At 48.0% G+C, this 13,324-nt stretch overlaps 1 pseudogene; it reads right to left on the bottom strand.

The window, feature by feature from the left end:
• Nucleotides 1–7,244: 7,244 nt before the first annotated feature.
• LOC117062958 lies at nt 7,245–9,279 on the bottom strand (annotated as a pseudogene).
• Between the last annotated feature and the right edge of the window lie 4,045 nt (nt 9,280–13,324).

Below are 13,324 nucleotides of genomic sequence, written 5' to 3' on the forward strand. Positions count from 1 at the left end.
ATTTATGGAGATGGAGAACAGATGTGTAGTTGCCAGTTTAGGGAAGAGGGTAGGGAGAGGGATGGCTGTGGCTATGAAAGAAATAGCATGAGGATTCCTTGTGCTGTGTTATCTGTGGTTGTGTTCCCACAAATCGACACATAATAAAACTGCATAGACACACACACACACTGGAGTGCATGTAAAAGTGGTGAAATATCAATAGATAAAAGGATTGTATCAATGTGAGTTTTGTAGTTGAGGCCAGACACTACCCAGAGACTTCAGTGACCCTCCCCTGCTGGTGATACTGTACTATAGTCCTGCAAATTTTCACCACTGGGGAAACTGGGTGAAGGGTGTATGGGAGTCTCTCTAGTATTTCTTATAACTGTATGTGTCAGTCTACAATGAATTCAAAAGAAAAAAGTTTCAAAAAACAAAGCAAAGCATTTTGCTGTTTTGTACTTTCTTCCTCTGCAGACTGCCCTACTCACTTCCCTGGTGCAAACAAAGAGGAAATGGACAGTCTAATGTGGCTTCTGCTTAATCGTCTCTTGTGTGAACAGAGAACCTGTTTTTCCCAACTGTAGAAGAGTCAGTTGTTCTTTTCTCCATGAGCTGTTGTTTGGGCTTTGAGTGAGTAAGGGGCGATTTGGTCCTCTTCTGGAGTTACAAGAGGGAGACTGACTTATGTAGGCACAGTTGCTTTCCACTACTGTCCTTAATGGCCTTCTGAATAATCCAGGTTATTTTGTCTGCACAGTCCTGAGGCTACATCCACTGAGACTGGCTCTGTACAAACATGCTAAATGCCAGACACTCCCCAGAGAACTCTGTGTCCCCTCCCCTATTGATGGAGAGCAGAAGAGATATGAGGCTTTCATGGAGGCTGACAATGCATGCAGACTTTGGCCTCAAGTCTTTGTCATGTGCCAAGGACAGAAGAAATACTGTGAACTAGGAACCTTTTGTGAGTATAAGGAGGAGAGAAAAATTAAGCCGGAATTGCAAGATGCTTTATGTTGTTTCAAGTATGCTCCCTTCTCTACAGGTAAACTATAGGAACCACCCGCTGGAGCAGGTAGGTGAGATAATCCTGCATTAGTGAACTGTAGCATCTGACTTTCATAGAGAATGGTTTTCTTTTTTTTTTTTTGAGACGGAATCTCGCTCTATGGCCCAGGCTGGAGTGCAGTGGCCGGATCTCAGCTCACTGCAAGCTCTGCCTCCCGGGTTTATGCCATTCTCCTGCCTCAGCCTCCGAGTAGCTGGGACTACAGGCGCCCGCCACCTTGCCCGGCTAGTTTTTTGTATTTTTTAGTAGAGACGGGGTTTCACGGTGTTAGCCAGGATGGTCTCGATCTCCTGACCTTGTGATCCACCCGTCTCGGCCTCCCAAAGTGCTGGGATTACAGGCTTGAGCCACCACGCCCGGCCGAGAATGGTTTTCATAGTAGAAATTTAGGTGCAAAAAATGAATGCAGTTATGGGAACTTTGCGATGAGATGCAAAATATCTGGGTAGAAAGCAGATAAATTACCCTCATTATGTATTTTAGTGTAAAGCGGACATGATTACTAGGTAAAATGCACAGAATTTCTCAGTTTTCATTGAGTGTATGAAATGTCTCACACTCAAATGTCAGTAAGGGCCAGAAGAAAATATAAATATAAGGAGTTAGTGGATAAATAATAATAGAAAGTATGGGGCATTTTCAGTAAACTGGAGATCTTGGATTCAATATGAATGTTTTCAAATTCAAATTTTTAAATATTGTCATGGCTGGATAATCACATCTGACCACAAATGGTCAGCAGCTGTTTCAGTATAAGTTGTGCTTGGCTTTTCTACATTATGAACCCAGAAATTAAGCTTTTCTTTATATAACAAAAGCACAAATATCAATGGCTTAAACAAGATTAGGTCACCTGCTTCTCGTTAGGATGTAGAAAGACATGAATGCTTTCCTCCGGTGGTGATGACAAGAATGAACCATATAAAAATCATATGTTCATGGGGCTTTCAACGATTGGAAGATGTAAGGAAGCTCTGATGAACTGAATTGCAGAGGGCACACCCTGTGTAGGTGAGCAGAGACCCTGGAACGCTCTGGGGCAAGTGCCTGAATGAGTTCAGGTGGGAAAAGTAGCAGCTGCCTCCAGGCAGGAGGCTTTGCAGGGTTAAGAAGGAGCATCCTGCATCAGGGGCTACATGTGGGTCTGGAGGAATTCCAAATGCAAAAATTCGTCTCTCAGCCCAGCAACTCTCTTCCTTCCCTGGAATTTTGCTGGGAAAGTGGCATTGGAGAAGGGGTTGGTAGCAGGGAGAATACAGACAGCCTTATACATCTCTGTGAGGCTTGGGTTCTGGAGCCCAGCAGAGGGTGAACCTAAAGGTGAATCCAAACTGTCTGAAACAACAGCCACTCCCCAGCTTCCAAACACAAAGAAAAGGTAAGAGTCCTTTAGTTACAGCAATGCAAGAGGCTGGGGTTGGGCTACCAGCGTTTCTCACATTAGATGTAAAGTGGTATGATATGAATTCAAGGTAGAGATTGCCAGACTGGATAAAAAAGCAAGATCCAACCATATAGTATTTACAAAGACACACTTTAAATATGACACAGATACACTGAAAGTAAATGGATGGAAAAGGAAAAACATGGTAACGTCCAGACTCAATGTGAGAGGGAACTTACACAGAGGTGTGGCTGATTCTGGTATTGGGGGCTGTGACTCATTGGCATTGGGAGACATGGGCCATTGGCACTGGGAGGTATGGCCCATTGGTACTGGAAGGCATGGACCATTAGGACTGGGAGGTATTGAGCATTGGGACTGGGAGGTATGGCTCAATGGCACTGGGAAGCATGGACCGTTGCTGGGAACCATGGCTCACTGCACTGGGAGACATGGACCATTGGCTGGGAGGTACAGCTCATTGCCCTGGGAGGTGTGGATCACTGCACTATGTGGGCGGGGTGAGGGGGTGCAGCTCATTGCCCTGGGAGGTGTGGATCACTGCACTGTGTGGGTGGGGTGGGGGGGTGCAGCTCATTGCCTGGGAGGTGTGGATCACTGCACCGGGAGGTGTGGACCATTGCACTAGGAAGCATGGACCATTACACTGGGAGGTGCAGCTCATTGCCCTGGGAGGTGTGGACCACTGCACTGGGAGGTATGGACCATTGCCCTGGGAGGTGTGGACCACTGCACTGGGAGGTATGGACCATTGCCCTGGGAGGTGTGGACCACTGCACTGGGAGGTATGGACCATTGCCCTGGGAGGTGCGGACCACTGCACTGGGAGGTATGGGCCACTGCATTGGGAGGTATGGGCCACTGCATTGGGAGGTATGGGCCACTGCACTGGGAGGTGTGGACCATTGCCCTGGGAGGTGCAGCTTGTTGCCCTGGGAGGCATGGATCCTTGAACTGGGATGCATGGACCATTGCACTGGGAGGTGTGGGCTACTGGGGGCCATGTGGCATTTGAATTACCGCAGAATGGGTCTGGGGAAGAGAATTCTGGGCTCAGAGAGTCTTCTGTTCTTTCTTGCTTCCTCCTCTAGAAATGGCTGCCTGTTCTTCCCCAAAGGAAGCTGAGGAATGTCTCCAGCAGGCAGGCTGTGTGGGGACCTCTAGACCACAAAGGCCTGTCTCTCTGTGAACGCTTAGGCCTGGCGGGGTGTTCTACCCAGCGGAGAGAGAACATGGCTGTGGTCTTTACCAGCCCTCCATTCCTCTTCCCCTCATAGATCTGTGAGAGAAAAGGAAAACGGATGTGTTCCTTCGTTTTAGATGGAAGGGCTTTGAGGACTGGAGAATACCCAGGGAGAAAGGGGTGATCAAAATATACCACTGTTCCGGGATGTAATTATAAAAAACTTGGGCACCGAATATGAATTCGGGAATCCCTGGTCCCCGTGCCAATGCAGCCAAACGCCTGCACAATGTGGGAGCAACTCCTGGGGTTGGTGGGAGGCCTGGCTGATGCATGATGGGTCTGAAAACCACTCACGCTTTGCCAGGTGTGTGTCAGGCACTGATGGCAGCGATCGGACCGGCCTAGGCTGGCTTAGCGCGCCCTCTAGTGGCAGAAGGTCTAAAGAGCAAACTGCGATCGTCCTTGCCACAGGGCAGAAATGATGCTGAACATGCACGCCACAGAAATGATGCTGGACATACATGCTTAAGGGACTTGTACTTAACAATTATTGTGATTAGTCCGTTCTCACGCTGCTCTAAGGACATACCTGAGACTGGGTAATTTATAAAGGCGTTTTAATAGACTCACAATTCCACATGGCTGGGGAGCCCTTATAATCATGGCTGAAGGCGAAGAAGCAAAGGCACGTCTTACATGGTGCGTGCATGGGAACTGCCGTTTATAAAAGCATCAGATCTCGTGAGACTTATTCACTATCACGAGAAAAGCGTGGGAAAACCCGCCCCCATGGTTCAATTACCTCCCACCGGGTCCCTCCCATGACATGGGATTGTGGGAGCTACAATCCCACAATTCAAATCCCATATTCAAGAGGAGACTTGCGTGGGGATACAGCAAAACCATATCAGTCACCATCGTAAGTTGTTAATACATTGGAATTTATTTATGTCTGTGGTAAAAAAGGCCAGTTGCTTAGCTATTTCATGGGGGTTTTGAGGAATTACCACCATAGCTTATGGGAGAGTGTTTTGGTAAATGGTTACATAAGTATGAAGAGTTTTAATGTTTTCATTAGAAATAATGGGTGGAATTTATAGGACAATTTATTAAGAAGCTTAAATGTGTGTATGGTCATTGATTAATCTAGGGCCATTTCTCTCTTACAGAAGTTGCTAAGCATTTTTGATTGCTGTCAATAGAGATTGAGTCTGTGGTAAGGCTTCCTCCTTGGTGGGCCTTTTGGTGATAGGATGGTCAAGGGAGGAAGGGCTGTGCTCCTGCAGCTCCTAATTCTGAATTACATTTGTTGGGCCATGCAGTCTGGTTAGTGCCTGAGTTTATGTATGGGAACTGAATTCCATTTCTACATGCTGGGTTCTTATCAGAGCAGAAAAAAGAACCCACGCTATGCAGAAACATAAATGTCACCCATATGAACAAGGCACTGTCTTCAATATGGCAGGAAGGGGGCAGTGGTGGATGGGCAACTGGAGAGGGGAGTGTGTTCAGATGAAGCAGGCTGGTGCAGACATCTGGGGTCAACCACAGCGGATACTAAAATTCAGTGGGGGCTGTGGTGAGGGGATGGAGGGGATGTGGGAGGTGAGTGGGAGCTGAGGGAAGAGGAGTGGTCCAGAGTGCAGCGGGGGGTCTGCGAGAGGACCAGAGAGGGAGGAAGCCTCTCCTTGGGAAGAATTGGGGGCAGGTCAGGAGAGGTTCCAGGCAGAGGCAGAGGTGGCTGGGCTGGGGTGGGGAAAGCTGCCCTTATCCTCCCTGTGACTCTCAGGGTCCTTGCACTGCTTTTCTGCTTCCCGATGAGATGGAGTAGCAGAGACTGCATTTATCCTTCCACCTGACATAATTAACACAGGACAAAATAGATGAGGAAAAAAACAACAAAGCGAAACAGTTGCCATCAGACAGTGCAGAGCTGTGGTCCCTGAGAGGGAGAGACAGACGCTAGGAGCACTAGGATTTCCCCAGACAGTGTGGCCTGGACACCTTCCAAGCTGTGGCCATGGATGTGGCTGCTGACATGGTGGGGTCCCTTCTGGGAAAGCACTTTATCAGTGAACAGCAACGTCCTTTTCTGATTTTTCTAGTACCATGCATTGTTTTCTCCTACTGTCCAACAAAGGAGGCAAGAATGCAGCGTGCCATGTTCCTCCTGCAGCAGCACTCGGGTGGCACACCTGAACCTCGCTTTGGTTTCTCATGTGTTGGCTGAGTCAGCGAGTGTGCTGTGCTGTACCTCTGCCATTTGTATCTCCTCAAATCTTTTCAGCACCCTCTTCACAGTTTGATGGTTCCCCACTGTGTACATCCTGCCTTCTGATGAATCTCCACATATTCCATTTCATAGTCGTCCTTGCTTTTGAGGTGCAAACATATGATTTAGGTCCAGTGATCATAGGCACCTACTGAAGGCTTTGATCCCAAACACTTCCTACGGCTGGGGCAGATTGCGGTGGAGGGGCAGGGGCAGGGGCTGACAGCTGTGGCAGTGGTGTCTTGATTCAGCAGCCTCCAGATGGGGCCAGAGCGGCTGCCCCTCACTGCATTAGTTCTATGGTGTGGCACTGGGGGTCTCTTTCTCCAGCATTCGATTTGGTATTTTTTTTAAAATCAGCTTTTCGTTATCTCTATTCACAAGTCATTATGATATTACTATTTATCAGTTTAATGTGACACACATGATAAAAAGTATATTAACAATGAGAACATTATTGGCTGGGCGCAGTGGCTCACGCCTGTAATCCCAGCACTTTGGGAGGCTGAGGCGGGCGGATCACCTGAGGTCAGGAATTCGAGACCAGCCTGACCATCATGGAGAAACCCAGTCTCTACTAAAAATACAAAATTAGCCAAGCGTGGTGGCGCAGGCCTGTAATCCCAGCTACTAGGGAGGGTGAGGCAGGAGAATTGCTTGAACCCAGGAGGCGGAGGTTGAGGTGAGCCAAGATCACACCATTGCACTCCAGCCTGGGTAACAAGATTGAAACTCTGTCTCAAAAAAAAAAAAAAAAAAGACATTATTTTATATGACTGATTTGCTGAATATACAGCCTCTTGCAACAATAACTTAGTGGACCCAACTCTGTCCTCTGAACGGACCAATTTTATGATTCTCCTAAAAAGTTTTGAGTTGGATATAGTTTCTTGTTGCTTCTTTCTGTGATCTGAGACTTAAGAATGAATCCCTGGGAACCAGCAATTGGAACCAGACCTCCCCAGGATCAAAGAGGACAGGAGTGGGAGAAAGGACACGGGACACGACTCACACCATCTCCAGCACTGCGCCATATGCTTGACCTCAGAGCATCCAGGCACTCAAGGTCACGTGTGCAGCCATGTCTATATCCTGCATCTGAAGTGCCTGCAACTGTGACAACTAGCAGGATATGGGAGAGAGGAGGCATGTAGTGGAGGAATGAGTCAGTCGCCAAAATTACATGAACATTTCTGAAATTTCAATACCAAGGGTTAACTTCTAAAACACAAGTGTATAAACAGAAGCCATATAGCTAGCCATGAACTGAAATGCATGTACAATACAGTGAAGGAGCTCCTGTGCATACAAAACCACACACATCTCATTCATCTCTCATTTTAACATAATTCGTTGTCTTGCTGGGTATGCAAGTGAGTGGTGGAGAAAGTGGTGCATCTGCAAGGCTGGCTGGGGCGAAGGATTTCAATGCTTCCAAAAGACGTGGGCTACAGAACTTTATTCCTCACTGAAGGGGATTCTCCCTTCTCAGCCAAGATAGTCCCATTTAAATCACTTTTTGAATTTCCTTTCAAGCTTTGATTGTGCAAATTCTAGTTTTTTGAGTTATTCTTTGGATTCTTCCTTTTTCTACTATGTCTTCATGAATAATTCTTGAATCCATGTTTATATCCAGCGCAAGGCTTCTTTCCTGTAGAGGTGTCGTTGAGTTGTGAGTTTCAAAGATCTGATCATACTATTTAAAAACAATAGCCTTGGGAGTCCAGATGTCAGCTTCTCAGATCCATTTTCACAGTCTGATGGTGTCTGCTAGCAATTACCAGTGCCTCATCCAGAAGCAGTCTATTGAACCTCAGCTTGGAGGAAGAAGTGAAGGTACGTACAGTCTGGGAAAAAAAGAAAGAAAGAGAAAGGAAGGAAAAGGCAGGCAGGCAGGCAGGCAGGCAGGAAGGAAGGAGAGAGAAAGGTGATAGGTTTGTATGTGCTGGGTTGGATTTGTGTACTGTGTTCCCCAGGCAATTCTAATCCAGACTGCATTCCCCTCATTGTCTCTAAAGCTGTCACATTTTAAAATGCTTGCTGTAGAATTTTCTTTTTCTTCTTTCTTTTTTTGAGATGGAGTCTCACTCTGTCGCCCAGGCTGGAATGCAGTGGCATGATTTCAGCTCACTGCAACCTCCACCCCCAGGCCTCAGCCTTCCGAGTAGCTGGGATTACAGGTACCTGCCACCGCACCCAGCTAAGTTTTGTAATTTTTTTAGTAGAGACAGGGTTTCACCATCTTGGCCAGGCTGGTCCTGAACTTGTGGCCTCGTGATCCACCTGCCTCGGGCTCCCAAAGTGTTAGGATTATAGGCATGAGCCACCGCACCCGGCCCAAAGAATTTTCTTAAATGAATTTTTAAGTTGTTTCATATCAAAAAGGTCAACATCTTCACTTGGTCCTTTACTCATCTGAAAAGCATCCCAAACTTTCTTGTGCTGATGAAATTCAGTATAAACTATGTCTCAAAGGGCTGCATCATAGGAATTTGCATGCTTCTCCTCACACAGCAGAACCAAGTGCTGAGTGAGAGAGTCCTTTCTCTGCTGGAAATTTACCGTCTGCAGTTGATTTTTAGACAAAAAATCCAAGGCTTTTCGGATTGTTGTCATTTCCGTCATGGGGATTTTCTTTCTCTCTCTTTCTCTCTTTCTTTCTTTCCCTCCCTCCCTTCCCTCCCTCCTTCCCTCCCTCCTTCCTTCCTTCCTTCCTTCCTTCCTTCTTTCCTTCCTTCCTTCCTTCCTTCCTTCCTCCCTCCCTCCCTCCCTCCCTCCCTCCTTCCCTCCTCCCTCCCTCCTCCCTCCCTCCCTCCTCCTTCCTTCCTTCTTTCCTTCCTTCTTCCTTCCTTCCTTCCCTCCCTCCCTCCCTCCCTCCTCCCTCCTTCCTTCCCTCCCTCCTTCCTTCCCTCCCTCCTCCCTCCTTCCTTCCTTCCTTCCTTCCCTCCCTCCCTCCCTCCCTCCCTCCCTCCCTCCCTCCCTCCTTCCTTCCTTCCTTCCTTCCTTCTTCCTTCCTTCCTTCCTTCCTTCTTTCACAGGGTCTTGTTCTGTCATTCAGGCTGCAGTGCAGTGGTGCGCTCTCAGCTCCCTGCAACCTCGACCTTCTGGACTCAATCGATCCTCTCACCTCAGCCTTCTGAGTAGCTGGGTCTACAGCATGTGCCACCATGCCTGGCTAATTTCATTTTTTGTAGAGATGGAGTCTCACTATGTTGCCCAGGCGGGCTTTGAACTCCTGGGCTCAAACCATCTTCCTGCCTTGGCCTCCCAAAGTGCTGGGATTACAGGAGTGAGCCATGGCACCCGGCCATGAGGACATTTGGGATGATCCTCTTAAACTCAGCAACAGTCTCATCCATCTCTCTGTCATGGCCCACATCTTCAGCCACCTCTCTCCTCCTGTGTGCTTTCTTTGTCCTATAATAAATTGTTTACCCCTTAAACCTGGTAGAGGGGATTCTGTAGTCTATAACCCCCACCAATGCATTTCTATCTAGCTGTTAGGAAAACCTTGACCGGGCACGGTAGCTCACACCTGTAATCCCAGCACTTTGGGAGGCCGAGGCAGGCAGATCACTTGAGGCCAGGAGTTCGAGACCAGCCTGACCAACATGGTGAAACCTTGTCTCTACTAAAAATACAAAAACATTGAGTTGGCTGTGGTGGCGTGTGTCTGTAAGCCCAGCTACTTGGGAGGCTGAGGCAGGAGAATTGCTTGAACCTGGGAGGTGGAAGTTGTAGTGAACTGAGATCACACCATTGCACTCCCGCCTGGGTGACAGAGTGAGACTCTGTCTCAAAAAAAAAAAAAAAAAAAAAAAGAAAAGAAAGGAAAGCTCCCAACTAAACACTCAACACCTGCTCATAACAGGAGACACAGGGGAGGTGGTCCAGGGTGGGCAAGTCGGCCGTTCAGCAGTGACGTGAAGAAGCCGATTCCTTCCACCTTCTACTCGTTGTTCTGTGGCTTCTTCCCCTTTGCAATCTGGAGCTGCTTTCCATTTCCAGTCTTCCAGCATCACTACTTTTCCCTGTGGTGCTCCACAGGCCGTACAGGGCAGCTCTGATGTTGGCCAAGAATGGAACTGATGTGGTCAGGAGACACAAATCCATTCAGAGGAGGAAGCTTCTCCTTGGAAACAGAATCTCCCTTTTTATATCCCTGAAAAACATCCAGGAGAGCAGGAAGCCAAAGGCTTTCTCCTTTTCTGTGGCATGCCAGCGCCCGCTTTGGCTATGAATAGCAGGTCTCTCTCCCTTCACCACTGCGTTTGGATGAGACTCAGAGGCTGCTTTTGCTGTCATCTATTTGGCTTACTCGGTAAGTTTCTGTGATTTGAGGCTTGTCACCACTTGTAAAGTTTTTGCTTGATCGTGTATTGTTTGTCCAGCTTTGGTTAAGGCCGCTTAAAACCCCGACTGTTGGAGACTTTGTGTGTAGGTTTCCCATTTCATCATCATCGTGTTTTGTTGCAAAGTCAGGTTTGCATCTTGGAGAGCTTTCTGGTCCCTCTTCCTGAGGTTTGTGCCCTGTTCTGTTGATGGTTCCATCATAAATTTTGTGGATGGAATCTTCTAGTTGCTTCCGGACTTTTCTGTTCTTTTGCTTTGCCTGCGCAGGGTGAGAGGGAGGAGTCCAACATTAAATGAGCCCTATTTTTACTCAATGTCTCTTTCTCTCTGACCACTCTATGTAAAATGTAATCATAACGCCTCCTTCCTGACCGGCACTTCTAGTCCTCTTTATCCTATTTTTCCTTTCGCCATAGCACTTGTCACCCTTTCTTGTGCCATCTCTGCCTCAAGCTCTGAAATATAAAGTCCTCAATGGGAAATACCTTTATCTCTTTTGTTCACTGAGGTATTCTAATTGCTCAGAATGGTACCTGACACATATTAGGTGCCCAATAAATACTTTGTGAATAAATGAGTGAATAAATACTCAGGATTTTAAACAAAAGCCACCAAAGAAAACCTGCTTAACTTATTCAGGAAGTGGAAATCTTGGGTGGGATTAATTCCTTATGAGACCTGAGAGAAGTGCAGGTGATAGTTTGTGTGTGTGTTCATTGTGCATTTTTATTGATATAAGACAGAAGCACTGGGAAGCGCACACATCATGAGGATGCAGGTCCTTTGCTGGCTTGTTTATTCCAGGGGTGGTTAGGCATTGTCACCCTGGGTGGAGGGGTCAGCGATGAGCCCTCTGAGGCCATCCTGTGACATCCCAGGGGCACCTCCTAGTGTTTGTCATTCCCGACACCCCAGCGCCAGTGTCCTTGGCCTTGGAGACCTCAAGCTCTGCTGGTTTCCCCACCTCCCTGGCTGTCCCTTTCTGGTCTTCTCCCACCTCCTGACCAGACACTGAACATCCTTGGGGCTGGTCTCCTTCATTTCTTGCTACATTCTCTCTCTCACTCTTTTTTTTTTTTCCGGGGTCTCGCTCTGTCACGCAGGCTGGAGTGCAGTGGCGTGATCTCGGCTCACTGCAACCTCCGCCTCCTAGGGTCAAGCGAGTCTCCTGGCTCAGCCTCCCAAGTAATTGGGATTACAGGTACGAGCCACCATGCCTGGCTAATTTTTGTATTTTTTAGTATAGACGGGATTTCACCATATTGGCCAGGGTGGTCTTCAACTCCTGAACTCAAATGATCCTCCCGCCTCAGCCTCCCAAAGTGTTAGGATTACAGACGTGAGCCACCCGTGCCCGACCACTATATTCTCTTTCTTTTTTTTTTTTTTGAGACGGAGTCTCGCTCTGTCACCTGGGCTGGAGTGCAGTGGCCGGTTCTCAGCTCACTGCAAGCTCTGCCTCCCGGGTTTATGCCATTCTCTTGCCTCAGCCTCCGAGTAGCTGGGACTACAGGTGCCCACCACCTCGCCCGGCTAGTTTTTTGTATTTTTTAGTAGAGACGGGTTTCACCATGTTAGCCAGGATGGTCTCGATCTCCTGACCTTGTGATCCACCCGTCTCGGCCTCCCAAAGTGCTGGGATTACAGGCTTGAGCCACGGCGCCCGGCCGCTATATTCTCTTTCTATTCAATTTCATTCTTCCCTGTGCCTCTGCTTACCGTGGGGCACCCACTTGCAGAGGATGCCTGATTCCATGCTCTGGCTCCTTCCTTGGTGGTCTCATGCATCTCAAACTCAATATGCCCAATGCTGTGCTCAGACCTTCCAGTTCAAATGCACCCTGTCTCAGACATGCTGCAACCATCCTCCTGGGAGTTGACACCTCCCCACTGTGTCCCCTCACATCCAGTCTCTCAGCATGTTCCCTTGATCCTAACTTCTAAAGAGTCCTTGAAACTGCTCACTTCTACCTCCCGTGTGCCCACCAGACCCAGGCCCTACCACTTTTCGCTGAGGTAACCTCAGTAGAATTTACACTGGTCTCCCTTCATTCTCTCACGCACACGACAAACCATTCTCTACCCCAAGGCTGGTGTGGTTTTTGAAAAGCTCAAATTTGATTGTGCCTTTAATGAGTTCCCATTGCTCTGAGGTCAGTGTGGCATCTTTCATGGAGAAGGTCATGGCCAGCCCCCTTCCCCTTCTCTTCCTGTCTTCCGGCCAACATGACCTACTGTCCAGTGGTCATGAGATGAGTCCCTCATACCCAAGGCTTTTCCAGATGCTTTTTCTCTGCTGGAACACTCTTCTTGCCTTACATCGCTAGCAAAGATCTGCATGTTCATCAAGTACCTCTTAAATGTGACCTCTCCAGGGAAGCCTCCTCCACTCCCATTGCCCATTGCCCTGGCTCAGTCAGACCACTCTATGTCCTCCTTGTTGGTGCTCTCTCCTCTTGTCGTTAAATCGCTCCATGTTTAATGTCTGTATCCTCCACCTGACTGTGTGCTCTACAAGGGCAGGGTCTAGGCTGGCTTGGATGTTATACTGCTGAATCTACAGGGCGAAGCATAGGAGGTGCTCAATAAACTCTGAATAGATTTGGAATAGATGTTTCACTGAGGGTAATACTGAGCAGTGGGGTTGTTCTCAATCCTTACTGTAGACTCCAAATGCCAGTACTGTTGGGTGTTGCTTCCTCTGAAACACTCCTTGAAGCTCCGAGTGTCCTTTGGATGGTTTTACCCAACTCCACTCATGCCTCCATCCTTTGCTCCCTCTCCAAACACCTGCCTTCCTTGTGACTCTCGGGCCATCAGCTGCAGTGACTGAGAGTGTGTGCCTCTTGGCTGTCACACTCGCCTCTCACTGTCCTTTCTCTCGCACGGGAGTTTATCATCTACTCTTCTCATTTCCTTGCCTTCATCTCTGCAGCACCAATAAATGATCAATTTGACCCGAACTTCAGAAAGAAGCCATTCCTTAATTTTGGCAGAAGCACGATGAGTAGAAAGTGACCAAGGAGACTGACTTCTGATCACGTCTCTATT

This window comes from Trachypithecus francoisi, unplaced genomic scaffold (assembly GCF_009764315.1).
Source record: "Trachypithecus francoisi isolate TF-2019V2 unplaced genomic scaffold, Tfra_2.0 Lachesis_group17, whole genome shotgun sequence".
Taxonomy (NCBI): Eukaryota; Metazoa; Chordata; class Mammalia; order Primates; family Cercopithecidae; genus Trachypithecus; species Trachypithecus francoisi.